This window comes from Eulemur rufifrons, chromosome 16, assembly GCF_041146395.1.
Source record: "Eulemur rufifrons isolate Redbay chromosome 16, OSU_ERuf_1, whole genome shotgun sequence".
Taxonomy (NCBI): Eukaryota; Metazoa; Chordata; class Mammalia; order Primates; family Lemuridae; genus Eulemur; species Eulemur rufifrons.
The window spans coordinates 23,696,304-23,717,736 of NC_090998.1; the positions used below are offsets into that span (position 1 = coordinate 23,696,304).

Below are 21,433 nucleotides of genomic sequence, written 5' to 3' on the forward strand. Positions count from 1 at the left end.
CGCCCGCCTCTGTCATTGCTTGCTGCTAAGAGGGACGCTGAATCACAGCCACTCCAGATGAAAAGCAATTCAAACCCAGTCCTTGGGGGATGGAAAGGCTCTTTTTAATTTTTTTTCCGTCTGCGGAAAAAGCCTCCTACTTTCCGGGGTGACCGTAGAGGGCAGTTTTACGAGTCTCAGCCCCGGGCTATGGAAGATTTTGCTCGCTCTGGTCCTCTCACCACGTCCGGCTTTCTGGTCCCCAGACCGCGGTGTGTCGCGGGCCGAGCGGCAGCGGGGCCATGCCAGGGCCCGGGCGGGCCTGGCCTGTGGGCCCGAGGGTCGCGCCGCGCCCCCCGGCCGCGCTGGGGGCTCCCACAATGCAGCGCCGCGCCCCAGTTCCGTTACACTGTCTCCCCCGGCGCCGGCGAGCGGCGCGGCGCGGGCGGGGGAGCGGGGAGCGGCGGCTGTAACCCGAGCGCCCGGCCGAGGGGGGCGCCCCCGCGCCGCTCCTCTCGCGCGCTCCGCCGCGGCCCGGCGAAGGGGCGGAGCCCCCGGCCGCCCGGCCCGGCCCGGCCCCCAGCCCGGCCCCGAGCCCAGAGGCACCGGCCGCGGGAGCGAGCCGGCCGCCAACTCCGCCGCCGCGCTCGCCCCGCGCCCCGCGCCGCTCCCCGCTCGGCGTCCGCCGCCCCGCGCCTCGCCGAGCCTCGCCCGCCCGCCCGTGGCGGCGGCGGCTGCGCTGGGGGCGGCTCCCGCGGCGGCTCTGCAGCTGCCCGAGCGCTCGCGCACCCCGCACCCCGCCAGGGGCGTCCACACTCACCTAGCGCCGGCCGGGAAGGTGCGCGGGGAAGGCGCGCCGGGGCGCCGGGGCCTCCCTCCGGTGCGGGGCGCGCGGCCCGGGGAGCGCCGGGGAGGGCGGCGCGGGGCTGCGCGGCGCGGGGACGGGCGCTGGGCGGCCGCCGGGCTCCGGGCGCCGCCGCGTCCAGAGCTCCCCGCCGGCCCGCCGGCGGCCTGCGGGGGCGGCGCAGTTGCGAAACTGAGTAAGTATTAACTTTACTTGGCCGCGGCGATTTCTGGGCAGCGCCTGGGACCCCTCCCTCCTCTCCTGGAGCCTCGGGGCTCCCCCTTCCGCACCCCTTCTCCCCTCTCGGCACCTCGGGTTCCTTCGCCCGTTCTCCCCCACCCCGCTCCCGCGCGGGCGCCCCACTTCCTCCGCGTTCACCTTTTCCCTGCTGTCACCCCGTGCGCCTTCTCCCCGCGGCACACACGCGCCGCGGACTGAAAAGTACGAGCTTGTTCGTTGCTTTTCAGCTTCCTCCCAGTGTCCTTGGCAAGGGAGTTTAGAGGCCACTTTTGTTGGGAAGGGAATTGCATGTCTGGCTTCTTTAATATTTTGTTCTCCAGCTGGAAATCGGATGCTCGCTTGCCGGGTGGCGGTTTGGTGCACGCTTATTTTTTCCTCTGGGGGAAAAATGATTGGTTTATAGGTTTTTAAATTTTATTTGAACTGTTAACCATTCTGCGTTCCTATTCCCCCTTGCCGCCAATCCCTCTTGGGGAGGGGAGTCCAGAAGAGGGGACTTTCAAAGTAATTCTGTGTTGTAGACTAGAAACTTTGAGAAGGTAAATCGCAGAAAGCCTGATAAGATGCAACTTTAAGGGACGCGAGCTTTGAATGTGGATCCTTGTGCGGCACTGGGTCATACAAGCCGAGTACCTGGGTTCATAACCGAGTGTTGCGTTGTTATTTTAGCATCACAGAGCCGCCTGCTGTTGCTCAACCACTACTTTCCCAGCATCAAATGGCATCTTGAGCAGTGCAGTCGTAGGACATAATTGCAGGTCAATACTGCTCCTGATCTTTAGGGATTTAGAAGGGAAATAAATGCAAAGCACGTTTCATAGCTGACTTAAACCTGTCAGGTTAGCCCCATCAATACATCAAAGCATTGCATTTTTAAAAATTCTTCCAGCCTGGTGACAGCAGGGACGAACATGCATGGATTTTCCAGCAGATTGTGGCTCAGCAATTCATTAGATCTGTATTGTCCCCAGGAAGTATCATTAAATATGTATACATCTCTGCTTTTCTGTTCTTTGGGTTAACCACTCATTCTGGTGGGGGGAGGGGCCCAGGTAGTTTTTTTTTTTTTTAATTAAAAAAATTTTTTTTTAAGTCTTTCGTCTTGGGGTTGCCAGGAGTTGCAATCATGTTATGAAGGAACAGAAAACGGGAAACGTTCTTAATGGGTTTTCAACATCCTGTCCTTTGCCTGGGTGAGGCAGCAGTGAATGCCAGCCAGCCCTCTGCCGGAGAGGTGCCAGGTGGACACAAGAATCAGGACGCAGGACACAGCATTATCATTTGGGGAAGTGATTTGTGTGAATTTTATCTTTTAGCACACATACTAATGGTACTTTTATTTATCCCCATGGGGAACTCTTCTAAAACCATCAAAATTATACATGATCAAATCCCACTTTAAGAAAACTGAACATAATTTAATGATTATTCTATTGCAGGATCAGTCACAACCAAATATAATTTGTAATGTAGATGATAAAACCTTTCAAAAATCTCCCCCCTTCCTCAATTCTTTCTCCTTTTAAGAGTCTCCAGGTGGTACTTTCCATAATAGACACAATTGTCAGTAATGCATTGAGTTCTTTGTGGGTTCATTGATCAAACTTTATTTCTGGGCTTCAGTAGCCCAGGGGTGCATTAGAGAGCCCTGAGAGGGAGCAAATCATGAGTCTGTGCAGAGAGGAAGGGCATTTCAGTTTGCAGAAGTGTCAGTGTGCTGTAGGGAAAAGCAGTTACAAAGAAGAGTGAATGTTTAAGTTGTTTTTAGGGTGTGGGTTTACTGCATTTGACGTTTGGTTGAGATATTTGGGAATTGCAGATTTAAAATTCTTTACAGCTGTGGTATCCTTTCTTTTTGCCTTCTATTATTTTTTTTAGTTTTCAACTTTTTAACCTGAATCTTCAGTAGTTGGTTTTTGTAGCCTCTTATACTTGGTGACTTGCATCAGTTTTTGACTTGAATGCATTGCATTTTGAGAAATGATTAGTTCTTCAGGGTTTCTTACTCATTAATTGATCTATCTTATGTTGACACATGTAACGACTTGGGTGTAAAAATATTGTTTGCTGCAGGATATTGTTGCCCTTTTCATGATGGTTAATTCCTGGCGTAATGGCTTTGCTCATTTGTTGTAAAACATTAAGGTCTTAGGTATCTTGCTAGTGCTCTAAACATTGCAAAACTCTTTGCAGGTAAAAATAAATTGGGGATGGGAATTGGGTAGAAAAACACTGTGCATCATAAATCTGAGGATTTGGATTTTAAAAATAATGTAATGCCTGTTTGCTCTCTTTGGATGCTAGCTTACTGCAACCCTAAATAGAATTCAAAATTCGAAGTATAGAGATAGTTTCCAAGTATTCTGTATAGTGGAAAGAATGTTTACCTCGCAGCCAGCCAGACTTTGTTACTTCAGAGGTGAGTAAACGTAACAATGCTTGCTTCAATCTCTGATCTACAGTTTGCTTTCTGGAAAATGAGAATACTTCTACTAAAAGCGACCCTGTGGTGAATAGAACATCTAATAAAGTGCCTGGCATATCTTAGCCAATAAATGGCAACATCTCAAACTTCTCCAGAACTGAGCTCTTGACCACCCAAATTTTTGAACTGTTCCTTCTCTATTTTGCATCTCAGCCACCCAACGAGTGCCATTCCAAGAGCCATTCTACTCTCTTTTCTATCAGCCCCACCAAACCAGTCCATCACAAAGTCCTGCTGTCCATTTATCTTGCAGAATCTTTTTCAAGCCTGTCTGGTTTTCAGTCTGCACTGTGCTTCCGTCCTAATGCAAGCCACTACACTGTGTTCTCTTTTCCTGGTGAGGTGCTTTCTGTGCACACTCTGTATCCCTTCCAGTCTGTTTTCCCACCATCAGCCTGGAAAAAAAAAAAAAAAAAAAAAAAAGTGACCCACTGTTTTAAAGGTTTCAAGGCCCTTAGGAAACACGTTTATTTTGAGGATGAGATACAAAATGCTCAACATGCCGTCAAAGTCCCACATAATTCGGTCCCTGCTCCCCATCTACATCTCTTGCCAGCACCTTGACCAACTCTCCATCAGACTTGCCTCAGGGCCGTTGCTCCTGCTTTTCTCTCTATTTTAGGACCATCTCCTTGAGCAACTTCTCATCCTTGGATACTATCCCAAATATCCTTTCTTATAAAGATCTTCTCTGACAAGGCCACCTTAACATCATTTAAATTAGAGCCCTTTTATTTTCTCCTTCATAGCATCATCATCTTTTCCTTCTTAATATTTACCACAATTTATAATTACACATTATTATTTAATGTCCTTCTCTTGCCCTTGAGGTTTTTATGAGGCTAATAGGACCTGGTTTATTCACCAGTGCCTGGTATTCATGGGTGCACAATAAATATTTGTAGATACAGTGAATGAGATAGTAATATCAGTTTTGTATTTGTATCTCGATTGCCTTCTTTGTCACTGTTAAATTCATTTTTTATGACAGAAAAGCCAGACTGGCACTCTCTTTCGTCCTTCTTTGCTGATTATATGTATAATATGAAACAACCTTTGCTGATACCAGGTGAAATTAATGCATTTAGGCTCTGTGGAAGATTCATAGTAAGCAATAAATTGAGGCACCTTTTAATTAGTGTTACCCCAGTGACTTTCTGTTGTAGATAATCCTTTTTCCAAGTACATCATTAAAATAATTATGCTATTTTTCATCAGCACAGGATTACTGAAAGGGGAAAAAAAAAATCTTACTTTGCCATCCTATTTTACACAGTGTCACATGATAACACATTAGTTACCTGCTGTTGACTGCTCAGTGCCAGACTTCAAAGGAAGGTTGGAAAAGTTGTCGTAGAAAAATGGGCGTTAGAGTTCTAAGGATGTTCAGTACTGTCCGGCTGTTGATGTGGCTTGCATAATAACTAGACATCATTTGACCACGTAGTTAAGGGAGAGGAGTAGTTATTTAAAAATGGGAGCCACCTAGAGGTCTGGAAGTTCTTTTTTTCTCTCTCACTAAAAGCATTCCTTGTTGTAGCCAAAAAAGTCTCATGACCTTCCAAGGCCAAGGAAAGCTTCAAGCTTGGTTTGAGTATTTCTGTCATGTGGTTGCTCTTTGTGAAATACTAGTTTGGTGTTCTATAACTCTGAAGTATTTACATCTCTATTATGGATGTTTGGAGTCTCTGCTTCTTAATACTCATCTGTGTTTTTCTCTTGACTTGATTTTTAGGACTTCAGTTTTCCTTCCAAATTATCCCCTCTCACCCTTACAGTATAATTCCCATTCTTTTCTAGTTTGTAGATCACCAAGTATACAGGGGACTTTGGAATTGATTCTAGTCCCTTCAGAACTAACTTCTCTGCACTCAACCTCTGGGTTTCCCCAGACTGAGACACGCCTGAGTGGCCTTGTCGGCCTGGGTGCTCTGGGGCTGGGAGAGCTGGGAGAATGAAGGCAGCTTTTTTGAGCTCCTGTTGTGTGCCAAGCTCTGCCCTAGGTGCTCTCAAAGGAGGAGTGAGTAGTTTACCTGGTCAAAATTGGAAAGGGAAGCTTAAGCTTTCCATACATTTGCTTCTCTTAGGGAAACTGTTCCTCTTGTTCCCTCATTTCCCCACGCCTGATTTTCCAGTCAGAAAGGCATGGGAAGATAGAGAAGTCCCTGTTAGCCACAGGGCTGATGTAGATCCAATTTTACCTGTATAAAAATGTTGGGAGTGAGGTCCGAGGGGGCATACCGTGTGATCTGCTTTGCGCAGGGCCTCTGTGCCCCCAGGACATTTGCGTCAAGGGTAGCCACTGCTCTGGAGGAAAGAAAAGTTATGGTTGGGAGCCCATGTTATTTTTTTCCCCTCATGTATATATGTCCACTGGTTACTTGGGTGACCTTGAACAAGTTGCCTGGAGCTTTTTAGCACCAATAATATTTGTTACCCATTTATTTCACAACCTTGCTATGGAATTTAGATGACTTATTCTTGAGTTTTATTTTTTTGTACATTCTGATACATCACAAAGTTCATTACAATTAACTGTAGGGCTGTCCAAGTTGTAATGTTTTCTTCTTCAGTAGCATATGTTTTACTCTTTGTTTTTTAAAAAAATCATATATAGATATAAGTTGTAGCAAAGGGAGAGTTACAGCAGGTTTTATGCGAGTGTGTGATCTATTTCGTCACTTTTGTTAACTGAGTGCTTCTGAGTGCTAAATCATGCTTATCCTTAACTATAATAATATTATTGGAAGACCACTTAAGATTAAATTATTCTTCCAGAAATTAGTATTTATGTTGAAAAAATTAGGGTTCTCTTAATGGCTAGACATTGGGCAGATACTCTTGCTTAAAATATTTGAATGGATTTATAATCTGTGAAACCCTGTTGTAGAAATACCACTAAGAAATAGATTGGGATGTTTTGTAAAATTTGGCCATTTCTACAGGAAGTTCTAATACCTGATATGTTAGATGTCAGAAAACCTTGTTATAGTTTATTTGTGCTGTATTTTCCTTATTTTTTTAGTGTACGGTGACTTCCTTCTCTTGTATTCCTTTTTTTAAACAGTTAAGATGCAATTGACATGCAATACATGCAATAAAGTGCACATACTTACCTGGAACAATTTTACAAGATTTGACCTGTGTATATACTGTGAAATAATTACCACAATCAAGGTAATGAACGTATGCATCACTCCCCCAAATTTTCTCATTCTCCTTTGTAATTTCTCCTCCCTCAAAACCACTGCTCTGCTTTCTGTCACTGTAGTTTGTATTTTCTAGAATTTTAGATGAATAGAATGATGCAGTATGTACTCTTCGTTGTTGAGGCTTCTTTCATGCAGAATAATAATTTGGAGATTCGTTCATATTGCTGTGTGTAGCAGTAGTTTATTCCTGTTCATTGCTGAATGGTATTCCATTGTATGACTGTGCAACAGTTCATTTATCCATTCACCTATTGGTGGACATTTGTGGAGTTTCTGATTTTTGGCTATTACAAATAAAGCTGTTATGAATACTTGCATACACATATTCATTCATGAACACATACTTTCTGTTCATCTTGGGTAAGTACCTAGGAGTGGAATGGCTGAATCATATGGTAGGTGTATGCTTAGATTTTTAACAAACTGCCAAACTGTTTTCCAAAGTGATTGTACCATTTTACATCCTTACCAGCAGTGCATAAGCATGCTAGTTTCTTCGCATCTTTGCCAACACTTGGTAGTAGAGTCAGTCTTTTTAAGTTTAGTCTTTTATGATATTTCATTGTGATTTTAATTTGCATTTCCCTAATGACCAGTGATGTTGAGCATCTTTTTATGTGCTTTTTTGCTATCTTTATACCTTAGGTGAAGTGTCTGTTCAAGTCTTTTGCCTGTGTTTCTATTGGGTTGATTGTTTTCTAATTGTTGAATTTTGAGAGTTCTTATGTATTTTGGATTCAAGAGCTTTATCAGATACATGCTTTGTAAAGGGTTTCTCCCAGTTTGTGGCTTGTCTTTTCATCCTCTTAACAGTGACTGTTGAAGATCAGAAGGCTTTAATTTTGATGAAGTTCAGCTTATGAATTTGTTCTTTTATAGATTGTGCTTTTGGTATGGTGTGTAAGAAATCTTGGCCTAACCTGACAAAGATGTTTTTCCTGTTTTCTTCTAGAAGTTTTATAGTTTTAGGTTTAAGACTTAGGTCTATGATCCATTTTATGTTAATTTTCATATGGTGTGAGTTATGGATTGAAGTTCATTTTCTGCATATGGAAATCCAGTTGTTCCAACACTGTTAAAAAGGCTGTTCTTTCTCCACTGAATTGCCTTTGCATCTTTGTCAAAAATCAGTTGTCTGTTATATCCCTTTTTATTGTATCAATTGACATTCACAGCTGGATAACAAACTAAATGAAAAGCAACTAAATCTAGTATAGTACTTGATAATGTGTTTTTGTCATGTTTACTGTAGTAAAATTTCTAGTTTTCTTACTGTAGCCTTCATGGAAAGCTTTTCTTACTCAGCATTCCTTCTCCCTCTCTTCCTTTCTCCTTTTGTTATTTGCTATCTGTTACAAAGTCTGGTGGGGGTGGGTACACACATACCTTGCCCTTTTAACTAATCTCACATACACTTTTTGTTATCTTTCCTGTTAGTGACAGTTATTTCACTTTTTGCTCTCCTTGAAAACTCCCCAACCTGGATCACCCCTTTCATTTTAATTTTCCTGGTCTTGATTATCTGTCTCTTCCCTATCGTATTCTACAAGTGCCCACTTACATTAAAAGCCTGGCTGTACCGCGGTACCCTTGGAGAAGTTGTGAGGCTTACTGAGCAAGTTGCTGATCTTTAAGTGGGGCTACTAATTTATCACTCAAGGCAGTTTTGAAATAAAAGATGTTTAAATGTGTCCATGTATGGAAATGAAGGTATATGAAGTGCCACAGTGGAGAGTTAGTGCCTGTCCCCCTTACCCAGCCCCAGTGTGCTCTGTGTGATAGTTCTGTTTGCACCGGGGCCTGGGAAGGCCTCTGTGCTCTCTGGGCAGAACAGGTCCTGAGCCCTCCGCCGTCCGTCCAGGCTGGTGTTCTGAGGAGCACTGGAGTTAGGACACTGCCAGTTTAGGTCACGTGAGGGTGGGAGAAGAGTGTTTGCTTGTTAATGGAAGATCTTCCTTGTCCTCCACACTCTGGACCTGCTGTCCCCATACCTTTGTCAGTAATCCTTTCTCTCTCCTGGGGTGCTCTGCCTTGGCTCCTCGCCCTGGAAACAGTGTGCTCAGGTCTCTTTCGGCACTGCTGTTCCTACTAGCTGTCTCCTTTCTCAGCCAGCTTCTCACAGGGGTTGTCTGCTTATTGCTTCTTTTACCTCACCTGCCTGCTCCCTCCCCAGCCAGGGACCATTTCTTAGAAACATTTCATGCCGCAGGCACCCGTATCTTAATTGCCCAAATCAATGGAAACCTTCCAGCCCTAATATAACTGAAGTATTTTGCTGCATGTTTACCTTCCCTCTCTCTTGAAACTTCTCTTCCTTGGCATCACTTTTTCTTTGTTCATTCTTTTATTTTATTTATTCATCCACAGCTGAACTGCACACCCTTCCATGGGTGGAGATGTAGCAGAGAATCAAACACACAGAGCTCATGCTTGCACGGAGAGCACACTCTACTGGGGGGATGATATGTGAACAAGTAATTTCACATTATTTATGCGATGACAAATGCTTTGGAGGAAAAACTATAGTAAGGTGGGGGAATTGGAAATGCTAGGGGTGGGCATGGAGGTGTTACTTGATATTGGGTGGGCAGGAAGTCCTCACTAACAGGAGCAGAGACACTGCTGGAACAGAGGAGCCAGAGGTCTGGAGAAGAATGCTGCAGAGGGAGGGCACAGTGCCGAGGAGCAGGTGCTCACAGGGCGCCCACCCCAATGGCCAGGCGGGTGGGGCGGGAGGGGAGGCAAGGAGGTGGTGGGGATCTCTAGAGTGGGGCCTTACTGGCTGTGGCAGGGATCTTGGTTTTCACTCTGAGAAGACAGTTCAGGGTGCTGAGCCGAGCAATGAACAGACTGGAGTGCAGCCTGGGGTGGTGGGAGAACACAGAGTCCAGAGCTCTGCCTGGGTGAAAATCCCAACCCTACACTTACTGGCTCTGTGACCATGGGTTAGTTCCGTAACTTCTCTGTGCCGCATCCCTAAAATAGGGATAGTAATGATTGATAGCTGTCTCGTACTGGTGTTGTGAGAATTAGATGAGTTGATATTGGTAAAGAACAGAGCATGGCAGATAGTAAGTATTAAAGTGTTTGTTAAATAAAATGAGTAAAATCGAAAAGGGTTACTCTGCTGCCTAATGGAAAGTAGCCTGCCAGGGGGAAGTAAAGATAGAGGCAGAAAGACCGATTAGGAGTTGATTGCAATGATCCGGGCGGGGGATGGCTTAGACAAGGTGCCGGTGGTGGAGATGGAGTGGGAGAAGGGTCCCACCTGGGTGTAGTTTGGAAGGAATGGCTGGAGGATTGGATCTGCTTTTCTTTCCATCTCTGATCTTCCTGAGTCTCCTTTGCTTTTTCCTCCTCTCACTCTTGACCAGGGGTTCTCCGTGGGTTAGTACCATTTGGAAATATTTGGGGGCATTTTTTGGTTGTCACAGAGGCTGAGGATTGGGTATTTCTCTTATTAAGTGGCCAGGGGCTGAGCTAGTGTCCTACGTGGGGAAGACTTGTCCCTCGCAATGTGCCTGTGGCGTCCTGGTGAGAAATGCTGCTTTAGACCTTCTTTCCACCCCTGCACCCCCACCCCTGGGCCCAAGATTTCTGAGCCCCAGCCACTGTGTGGGCAGCAGGGGGCCTGTGAAGTTACTGATATTTTTTTCTCAAAAATGTCTGTTTATGTGCTCCTTTCTTTTCTTCTTTTTATTTTTATGGTGAGAGATTGCCAAATTTTCATGAAGTTCTGAAAAGTGTTCTGTCCTAAGAATGTAAAATTCCTATTGTGAGTGATCGCACCCACTTTCCTTGTTTCTACTCTGTCCTGTGTGGCGATCGATGAACATTGAAGTCTGTGTTCCTGCAGTGCTCTGTCCCTGAGTTCCAGGTCCCTGCCTACTCAACCATGTGTCACTTCCTCAGGATCAACATACCCTAACTTCTTCCTTTTTTTTTTTTTTTTTCTTCCTGGGTGTGTGGCACCCTCGTCCAGCCTACTCCATTTGTGTCCTTCCTGTGCCACTGCACCTGGACTGATTGATCAAGTCCTGATTTTACCTCCTGGACAGCGCAGGAAATGTCCCCCATCTCCCATCATTCACTACCCTCTTTCGTCATCTCTCATTTAGACTGTTGCCGCCTTGGCCCTAGACCCCATCCTCCCTGTTGCCGGATGAGCTCTTGGATATGCAATTCTGACTGTGTCACTCCGTAAAAGCTCAAGTCTGCCAGTGCCTGCAGGGTAGTGTTCAGCCTCCTTTAGGGCACACAGGACCTCTGACTTCTGGCTCTGGCCTCCCCACCCCGGGCTGGCCAGGTGGCTGTCGTGCCTCCCTGCTCATCTGAGCCCCCTGCCCATCCTCACGCGCCAGGCGCTGGCAGGACTAAAGTAATAAGCTGTCTCATGCCTTGATGCTGAAACATTTGGTCACACAAAAAATTGGTTCAGCCTGTCCTTTACCCGCCGGAATATTCAAAAGCACTAAAACCAGCCTGGCTGTTCTTTCCTCGTGAAGGAGGGGCTCACTCCCTTACGAGCTGATCCTACCGTCTTTCCAACCATGTGCATACATAGTTTTCTTATTCCTTTGGGCTGTAATTTTAGAAGCCCTCTACTTCAAACAGGTGAGCTTCTGAGAGGCTCTTCTTAAGCTCATTTGTTCACAAGTTCAAAGTGACTAAGAGGTCTTTAAGCTTCCAGTCCTCGATGCAGTTCAAGGAGTGTAAGTTGGTTCTTTGAAGCTTTATGACCGGTTGTGCCCTTGCTGCTGGATGTTCTATGTGGTATCTTGTTCTAAAGTGGAGTAGCTTCATCTGCATTAAACAGCTGTTGAGGCTGGTGGCTCCTTTATGATTTCTTTGGGGTCCTGGGGAGCCCCCTCAGTAGCCCTTTGTGTCCAGGTTCACTCCTCACCTCTTGGATCACGGGAGCCTTGGTGGGCTCAGCCCTGGCTGTGCTTAGCCTTTCTGTTCTAGAACAATTTCCTGGCCTCCTGAACTAAGGTTGGGCCAAGTTTCCACCTTTGGCATGGGTCATCCTGTTACACATTCAAAATGGAAAACTTCTGAAGATCTCTCTGCTGTGTTCTGGTTGATCATTGCTGCTTGTATTTCATCCTTTGCCCGTCAGGGGTCTTCCCAATTGTCATTCCATTGCAAAAAAAAAAAAAAAAGAGGAAAAAAAAATATTTGTCACCACCCTCTCTATTTTTATGAGCTTTCATTTTTGTTTCTGTTTTACCATGTGTCTCTTTTTATTAGCACTTTAAAAATGTACTGTGCTTTTGCAGGATCAGATATGATGGGGTCAGTAATGTTTGTAAAAACACTTCATAACATATTAAATACAGCAGATGCATTCATCCTCAGACTAACAAACCCACCCAGGTCAAGTTTTCAGAGTCTGGCTCTGGGGCTGATATCCGTTCCCATCTGCACAGTTGTGATTTGAAAGCTCAAGAGTGAAGAGTGCAGATTTGTTTCGCGTGGATTTCCCTGCTAGAGAGTCGGTCTCCTTACAAGCAGGATCCATATTTAATTATCCACTGACTGCAAGCTCTCCAATGTTAGGCACTTGCCTGGTTCCCATTGGATCCTTGGGCCTGGCATAGCTGGTTGTTGAATGAATTAAGGACCATACTAAATTGCTTGTAAGCATTTAGCTGTGCAGACTGAAAGAGGAGTTTGAAATAAAACTGACTACAACATTCATATTACTATATGGGTGTCTGTGGTGATACAGAAGTCCATTGATAGGAATGGGGATTTTACTTTTCTTCTGAAAACACATCAACAAATCGTCAGTACTTGACTGTTTTCAGAAGACTAACAGAATGTTCTGTGGGGGAACACGAGGAAGAGTGATGTGGTCTGTGATTTTGGGAAGCTTATTGTCGAGCAGTGAGGATACGGAGGTACATAAATAATTATATAAGCTATAATATATAATATTATAGATATATAAAGCAGTGTAAGAGGAGAGAGCGGCTGAAAAGCTTAAAGGGTAAGGGCATTTACTACAGCAGCATTTATGATAATAAACATTGGAGACAACTAAATGGTTGATATCAGGGCATTGGTTAAGTAAATTATGGTATAGGCATCAGATGGACTGTTATATAGCCATTAAAAGTATTTATGAAGAATTTACAGTAGTTTGGATAAATGATTATGCTTTTTTGTTAGGTAAAATGTCAGAAAACAAAATTATATGTACAATGTGATAGAAATTTTTAAAAAATTCTCTAAAAAGTAATACCAAAAGGAAAAAGGCACCAGAATGAAAACACACCAAAGTATTAACGTTGTTTTTGACTTCAGGTGTGTTATGTGTGTGTGCATGTGTACACACACGCATAAATATACAGTTCATTGAATTTTTACACACTGGACATACCTATACAGCAAGTGCCTAGATCAAGAAATAGAACATTATCAGCATCCTTATAGGCCCCTGGCATCTTATAGTATTGACTGTTTTTTGTTCCTTAGATAAATGATGTCATACAACATGTATTCTTGTATTTTTGATTTCTTACACCAAAGGTTGTGTGATCTGTCCATGTTGCGTGTAGTTGTAGATGGTTAATTCCTTTTATTTTTTATGGATGACTTTTAATCTTACAGTTTCATCTTTTTAGGTTTTCCAAAAGTTTCTATAATGAGCATGTATTTTATAATTATAAAAACATCGCATTTGTTTTTTTAGAGAGGCAAAGGCATGTTTATTTGTTAAAATGCTTGGGCAGGTTCGTTTGGCCAATTTGGCCAGACCGTGGGACATGTGAAGGGGCCCTGAGAAGACGAGTTGGGGCTGTGTCTGGTGACAGATGTAGTGCAGCGCGGTGTGAGCTCAGGGTCAGGAGTGCCAGGTTCTGTTTGTCGTTTCATAGTCATGGGACTGGACACTTCACTTCATCCCTTTGATCCTCAGTTTGCTCATCGTCCGTCAGCTGGGTGTGGTGGTATCTGCCTTATAAACTGATCCTGAGGATTAACTTGAGACACCGAGTTTGTGAGACAGTCTGCCAGACAGTGAGGTCCTCCACTGAAATATCAGAGTTAGAGAGGATGGCTGCTCAGGGAGGAGCCTGCTATGGTCTGAATGTTTGTGTCCCCCCAAAATCTACATGTTGACATCCTGACCCCCAAGGTGAGGGTCCTTGGAGATGGGGCCACTGGGAGGTGATTGGGTCATGGGGGCGGAGCCCTCACGAGTGGGATTCATGCCCTTATAAAAGGGAGCTGGCTAGTTGCTTCCACCATGTGAGGACTTGGCAAGAAGGCGCCTTCCATGAACCAGAAAGTGGGCCCTCACCAGACACCTGATTTGCTGGCACGTTGATCATGGACTACTTTGCAGCCTCCAGAACTGTGAGAAATACAACATTCTGTTATTTATAAGCTATGCAGTTATGATATTTTGCTATAACAGCCTGAATGGACTAGGACAGGATCCATGTCCATTTGCCATAATTTTCCCTTTGAAATAAGGGATGAGGAAGGGTGTTATCTGGAAGTGAAAGAAGATGGTCTTGAGGTTGGGGTTTGAGCAAACAAACCAGTTTTGGGGCAAGTGGCCCCTAAGCTTACAGTGGGCTCGGGGGTCCCAGGAGAACATGGGAGGGCTCAGCATGTGAACCCAGTGAGGCTGGGGCAGGGGTATAAAGGTGGTGTGAGCTCTGCCCCCAGAAGACTCATGATGTTTTGTTTGATGTTAGCCTACATGGGTGGGTTTGCCAATATTAACCTAATTTTTCTTGCTCATACAAGCAGAGGAGGTAAAGACAGGAAGGAAAGGGCGGGAGAAGTGCCATGGCTAATCTACGAAGAGAACGCTCTGTTTAAGGGAAGCCTCTGATGTACAATGTGAGCACTGTTGAAGTCCACAGTGATTTGGAATATCTTTTTCCAAAGGTATTTACCCTAAAAGGGAGAGGTAAGATTTTAGTCTAGCCGACAAAAGTCTACAAAACAGAGAATTTTTACTAATGTTATATTTTCCACTATGACACTGTCCTGGAAGACACTGAGCGGCGCTCTAAGCCTATGTTAATTCTAAAGCAATCCCAACATTTCCCAGCATAAAATCTGAATAAATAGAAATCTTAATTTCTCTGAGTGCAGTTTTAACTGTTTTAGAGCGTTCAGATTAAGTAGGGTTTTGATATGGGCCAGCCTATACGACTGTTGTTTCTATGGGAGTAATTCTCAGATAGGAGAGACTGCCCAGCTCTGCCTCTTCCCAGCACAGCGACAGGTGAGCACTCAACCCTGAGCCCACAGGGGTGAGTTAGCTATCTGTAGATAATTGGTGTTGGTCGATTGGGCGGTGCCCTTTATTCATCATTGACTCATTCAAACAGTATCTATGTAGTGCTTGTGAGCTGGATTTGCAAAACCAAAAGAACTAGTCTTATCTTTCAGACACTTTGTTAGTATGAGGTGCCTTTAAACAGATCATTTTTAGAGTGTGATAATGGATGAAATGGAGAGGTGGGTTCCTGGGCTGGAGTTGGAAGTGAGTGCCTCTGGAAAGATCTTCCTAAGTGTGCCTGAGGAAATCAGGGAACGTTTTAAGAGGAAAAGTTAGCTCTTGAGCTAAGACTTAAGGATGGAAAGGCATTTTTCTGGGAGGACGCTCCATACAAATAGAGCAACGGGCACAAAGGCACAGGGTGTAAGGAGAATGGTCTGCTGGAGAACTAGAAATAGTCTTTTTTATTTTTTAAATTTTTTTCTCACCCCTACCCCACCCCTAGAAATAGTCTCAGTATCGTTAAAGTTGGGTGTGCTCAGTGGGCTGGGGGAGCCGCTGGAGCTGGAGTTAGGAGTCATCGCCGCCCCGCCCCCACCCCGTCCCCACGCTCTCCTAAAGTTTGCTTAGCTTTTGGTTAATAGCAAGCTTGGTTATGGGAAGCAGAGTTTTTTTTTTGTTTGTCCTGAATTAAGATTTCTATTTATTCAGATTTTACAATAGGAAATATTGGGATTGCTTTAGAATTAACTTAGAGTACTGCTCAGCGTCTTCCAGTGTAATGTGTTGAGATCAGCTTGTTTACATTCACTCTAAAAACATAAAGATCACATGCTGTATTGAAGGAAAGATACTTGTAGTGTCTGGTATTACAAAGATAAGAAATGGCCTCTGCCTTTTAAGAAGCTTGCAATCTAGCAAAGCAAAAGTTGAATTTTTAAAAAGCCCTATTACAGAAATAAACATAAATGGAATAGGAAGGAGGAAGGACTTATTCCTTATACCCGTAGGAAGCAGAGAAAACTATTTAGAAGGCAGGGCATGCTGATCAAGGGCCCGAGGACCAGAAGACATGATACGCCTGGTGGACAGTGGTACAAAGGCCGGTGGGAGGTGATGGGGTGCTGGGGAGAGGCCACCACAGCCAGGGGACCATGGTGGAGGCTGGCCCAGGAGTGTGGATGCGTAGAGTAGCATTGGGACACTCTAGCACAGTGTCTAGAGTCAGTCAGCTCGGGATGCGCTGCTGGGAGTAGAGAGAAATGGGGCAGATGTGGCTGGGAGCAGGTGTGGAGGGTCTTACATGCTACACTGAGGAATTTGGACTTTATCCCAAGGCAATAGGCTTTTATAAACGGGTCCTCTGGTCTCCCCTCCTCACCCAGGCTGCCACCATCTCCAGTTCTCTTCCACCTGCTGTGTTCAGAACTAAGCCCAGTGTGTTACACCCGGTCCCCAACACCATGTGACTGGGACTCTCCTGGTTTGGGGCAGATTACCAAGAAGGTTGTGATTTGGGTCTAGAATTTTAAGATGTTTCCCTAGTTAACAGCTTATCCCTCAGGGTTGGTTCTCCTCACCTTAGATTTTTATGGAGTACGATTTAGTTTTTAAGCCACCTTGGTGTCCATTATCTCATTTGATTCTTAACAATAATTGGAAATAATCAGGTCTGACAATTTATAGTTAGAGAAATTAGCTCAGAAAGCCTGAGTGAATAGCCCAAGATCATTTAGCAGTGAGTGTTTGAAATGAGATTGGAAACATCATCTTTATGACCCTCTTTGGTCCAGGGTTCCTTCCATTAAGTCATTACAACATGGCCTTCCACTTGGGTGATTCTGACTTATTACCAGTGAATGCATGCCAGCCGTGTTGGTATGGCATGGGTGAGAGGTTTGCGTGGATTCATCCCAGTTGGGCCGTGACTTAAGTATTTTGAAATGGCTGAGATTATGGGCTACACTGGTGATGATTACACAGAGAGAACCTAGCTGGCTGATATGGGAGTTTGCCCGTAACCATCTTGTTATCTGCGTTTCCTCTGTTTGGGAAACAACCTTCTTAGTAAGTCTTTTTCGTTCAGCTGATCATTGTGATTTTTTTTCTGGAAATAATCAGCATAAATCATGGTAGTTTTTATTCTTGACCTCATACATTTAGCAGGAAAATTGTGTTCTATCTTTCAGATAGTCGACAAGCTAACAAAGTTTTTATATGTATCAGTTTGGTGAATTTAGTAGGAAATATGACTTGCCAACTTAAGCACACAAATTAAAATATTTGTAAGACAGAAAAAGTAACAAAGTTGGCCTTTTAAAAACCACGGAGAACATCTGATAGGTTGTGAGACAGCTCGAGGAAGGGCAGAGATACTATAGGGTGTCCCAAAAGTCTCCGCACAAAGGAAAAATTTTGTAAACTTTTGTAATGAACATTTTGTAAATAAAGGTACATTTAACTACAATTTCTCATTTTCCCAATGTATGGTGACTTTTGGGACACCCTGTAGGTTTTATAATGAACACATTGACTACCATGTGAGTTGTATTTAACTCAGGCTAGTTTTGACCCGTGGGCCTTGTAATGCACAACCCTGCAGTTAGTTCCTGAAAATCTTGTTGATGTTCTTATTGTTACAATTAATACTGACAATTTAATTCTAAAAACGTGGATTGTGTTGCATATAACTCAAGCACAAAAAACAATAAAAAATAACAAATTAGAAAAGATCGTTTTGTATTAACAAAACAGTGTGGCCCCAGGGAAAAGTTTTTTTTCTAGTGTGGCAGTCAGTGTGAAGGACCCCTGACAGAATAAATAGCCTGTGGAATTCACATAGGGACTTGGTGGTGTTGACATTGGAAGACACTTGGGAGGTCATTGCACCATATTCTCTTTCAGAGAACAGTCACTGAAGAATAGAAGTGGAAAAATCACATAGTTAGTGGTAAAATGGGGCGTAGGAGTTGTGACATTCCTCTTAAAATCCTCAGTGGCTCCCTGTTGCTGGGAGGGTCAGGCCTAAACTCTGCCTGGCCCTTTTGCCTAGTGCCTTATCTGGGCTGAACAAATGCACTTCAGTGGTATTGTTATGTCATTATAGTAATGACAGTAAGTTTCAGGACTGTCCTGGAAACAAAGGTGGAGCTCTTTTAGCACTGTTTTTAAAAAAACATGCAATGGATTCTAGTTGAATATGCAAAAGCTTCCGAGACTCTGATATAGAGAGCTGATCCAGAACACATTGTTTAATTCTAAGGTCAAATCCAGTTGTTTTTAAGCTCCGAAATGACTAGGATTGGGCTTAGACATAACACCCTTATATATTGTGGAAGTCAGACTGGCCGACTTCACCTAAGAGGAGCACTTGCCGTGCTGGGCACCAAACCTCCACATTCCCTACCTTTATTAATTCTTACTTAATGTTATGTTAATTATATATGTACTACATATAATTATGTTAATAATGATATTAATTATGGTAGTAATAAGTATTGCTCATCTCATTTCCAGTGCAGAGTGTTTTAGGTTTTAGACAGAAGCACACGTGTGTGTGTGCACAAGTGCGTGGGGAGGCGCTTCTGCAGCAGCAGAACGGACGCCTTAAAGAGGAGACACGTGGACCCATAAAACTAACATCCAAGAAAGAGGCAGAACAGCCGCAAGGCCAGCACTCTTCTGTTTCACAGTATATGTTCAGGTTGTAATAATACTGCACGTGATTGTGGCGCCTTACAGTTTTCATATTGTTTTCACATATTTTCAGTAATTCGATTGTCAGCAAACGCGCAAGAATGGTAGGCAAAGCATCACGCACATTCTCCATGCAGAGTGAAGTCACAGAAAGATTGTGCATTGATATCCAGACCCTTCTTCCACAGTCAATTTGGTTGTGCCCAACCCCCAGGTGTCTTCTTTTGAAAGAGTGGGTAGATTATGTTATCCACCAAAGAAACTTAAAGCAGGTGGGGGTTACCTGCTCTCTCACAACGTCACTACTGGGCTATAACGTAAGCAAGCGTCAGACGAAACTACTGCACATACAGAAAATTTTTAGATAAACATTCACTAGCAAGTAGCACAAAGCAGTTTATACAGCTGGTTTGTAAGTTCCATGGAGGCTCAGATCTCTGTGTTTTTAGATACTTGACATACTTTTCAATAAACATTTACATAATAGCATGGTAGAGGACGGAGTCCAGATTCTTGGTCTTCTCGTTGCCTTCCATTCCAGTGTGGGGTGTCTCTAAAACATTTTGCCAAGCCCACATATTGAATCCTTTAATTTCACCAATGTGATCCCATTTCTAATGTTCATCATGCTAATTACAAAATTGACACAGTAGGCTAATGAGTAAAATGACCTCAAAGCATCTGTAGTAAGCACCTCTGTTGTATGGGCTTCCTGATTGGAGCCCACCAGACTTAACCTGGACAGCATGTTCCTAATACCAGCAGAGTTATGGCTTAACCTAAATAATATCACAGAATATTATGGGCTGGTTATGCTGAAATAGCTTGCAAAGTAAATTGCAGATATTGAAATACATCTCCTTGGTTGTTGGGTTATCTAGGAAGGTTACATTATTGTGTATTCTCTTTAATAAAATAAAGAAGGCACGTTAATTTAATTTTATGGGATACCTTAACAAAATGTTGGAAGCAGGTTTGGTGATGTTATTCATGTCCATGTTAATGCAGCAGTGTGCATAGGCCAAATGCGCTTTTGTATCTGTTTAGTGCATATTTGCATATGTATCGCCCTCCTGAAGCCCAAAGCCTGAGTGAATTTCAGGTGTAGTTTACCTACTCTAAAAAGAAATGAGTGCTAAAGATGTAATGATTCCTATTACTGAGGTAAAGCTGAGATTTTGACACCCCCTCCCAATCCATCCGTCTGTACAAGCACTGTAAACAAGCTGCATCCTGGTGAATGCTATGTGCAGATACTTACACACTCAAACGTGTGGTAGATGGAGTTTGGTGGTTAAACTTAATATAGATGATTTTTTAAATAGGTTGGAATATATGTGAGGCAGTGGCACACACAAACACATCTCAATTCCAAATTTTAATTTAAATTTAACCTAAATGTAGCTATTATTTATAGCCATCCTAAAAGATAAAATATGTATACTGAATTTTTCACTCTGCTTTCCCATGTTTCTTTCTCTGTTGGGTGCTTCAAATTAATTGACAACTTTTATGAGCTAAGATACTTTTTTATAAACTTGGTTACTTTGTGTTACTTCTTTTGTGAGTATCTGGTTAGTATTCCTTTTCTTTTGCAGGGGAGAATATTATCCATTGGTATCTATTGGGATCTTCACATATAGAGTTTTAAATCAAAAAAATAAGGAAATTGCTCTTCTGTCATGTTTCTTGGTTATTTTGCTGACCTCTTTCTTCCTTGATAGACTTTAGCTTCCAGTTACAGTAAATTTATATTTTATTTTGACCCCTTAAATTTAGCCCATTTTTGAGCTTTCTGGAATTCTTTACCAAAATGTAGAGGGGGAAAAAAAGAAGAGTACTAGGAGCATCTCAATTGTGGCTTCACTAAATGGTACTGTATTTTTTCAGTTAATAAATTTGTTGATAAATTTGCCCTGATTTTCAAAAACACTAGATTGAATTACAATTGCAGTATTTATGAAAAAGGTTATTGAGCTATTTTATGGTGAAACAGGATACTATTTAAGAAAATACTTCTCATTTACTCTCTTAAAAATACTCAATATACTTATAAATTATTTTTGTGTGTTAGTGTAGTGTGTGGTTATCTCTTTTACCTCTTTTGATTTATTTAGCATTTAATATCCACTTTACCATTTGACACATAATCATAATTTGCCTTGAATTACCAGCTTTTCATACATGCTACAGGTATGCCCATTATCATAGATTATCATATAATAAAAATATCTAAAGTCTAAAAAACTCTTTCAATGAGGATTTTTTTTCAATTAAAAATCTAAGTGATAAGAAAACTTGCCATTATTTAATTAGCAGTTTTTCCTTGTTGGTAAACAAAATAACTGCATCTTAGAATTGGTGGCACCATGTAAGTAACAAAATGCAGTTTTTGCCAAACAAGGTCCTTAGAGGCAAAAACTCTTTCTTTTTTTATTTTTCTTTTTTTAATTTTTTTTTGGAGACAGAGTCTCACTCTTTTTTTGCCCTGGCTAGAGTGCTGTGGCGTCAGCCTAGCTCACAGCAACCTCAAACTGCTGGGCTTAAGCGATCCTACTGCCTCAGCCTCCTGACTAGCTGGGACTACTGGCATGCGCCACCATGTCCAGCTAATTTTTTCTATATATTTTTAGTTGTCCAGATAATTTATTTCTATTTTTTAGTAGATACGGGGTCTTGCTCTTGCTCAGGCTGGTCTCAAACTCCTGACCTCGAGTGATCCTCCCGCCTCG

At 43.2% G+C, this 21,433-nt stretch overlaps 1 protein-coding gene across 4 annotated transcripts in view; it reads left to right on the top strand.

Moving 5' to 3' along the window:
• Positions 1 to 577: 577 nt before the first annotated feature.
• RASSF8 (Ras association domain family member 8) overlaps positions 578 to 21,433 on the top strand; it is a 111,544-nt gene continuing 90,688 nt past the window's right edge. For all 4 annotated transcript variants that reach the window (XM_069491687.1, XM_069491689.1, XM_069491690.1 and 1 more), the window contains exon 1: positions 578 to 1,019. The gene's annotated coding sequence lies outside the window, so the exon portion shown is untranslated. The remainder of the gene's footprint in view (positions 1,020 to 21,433) is intronic.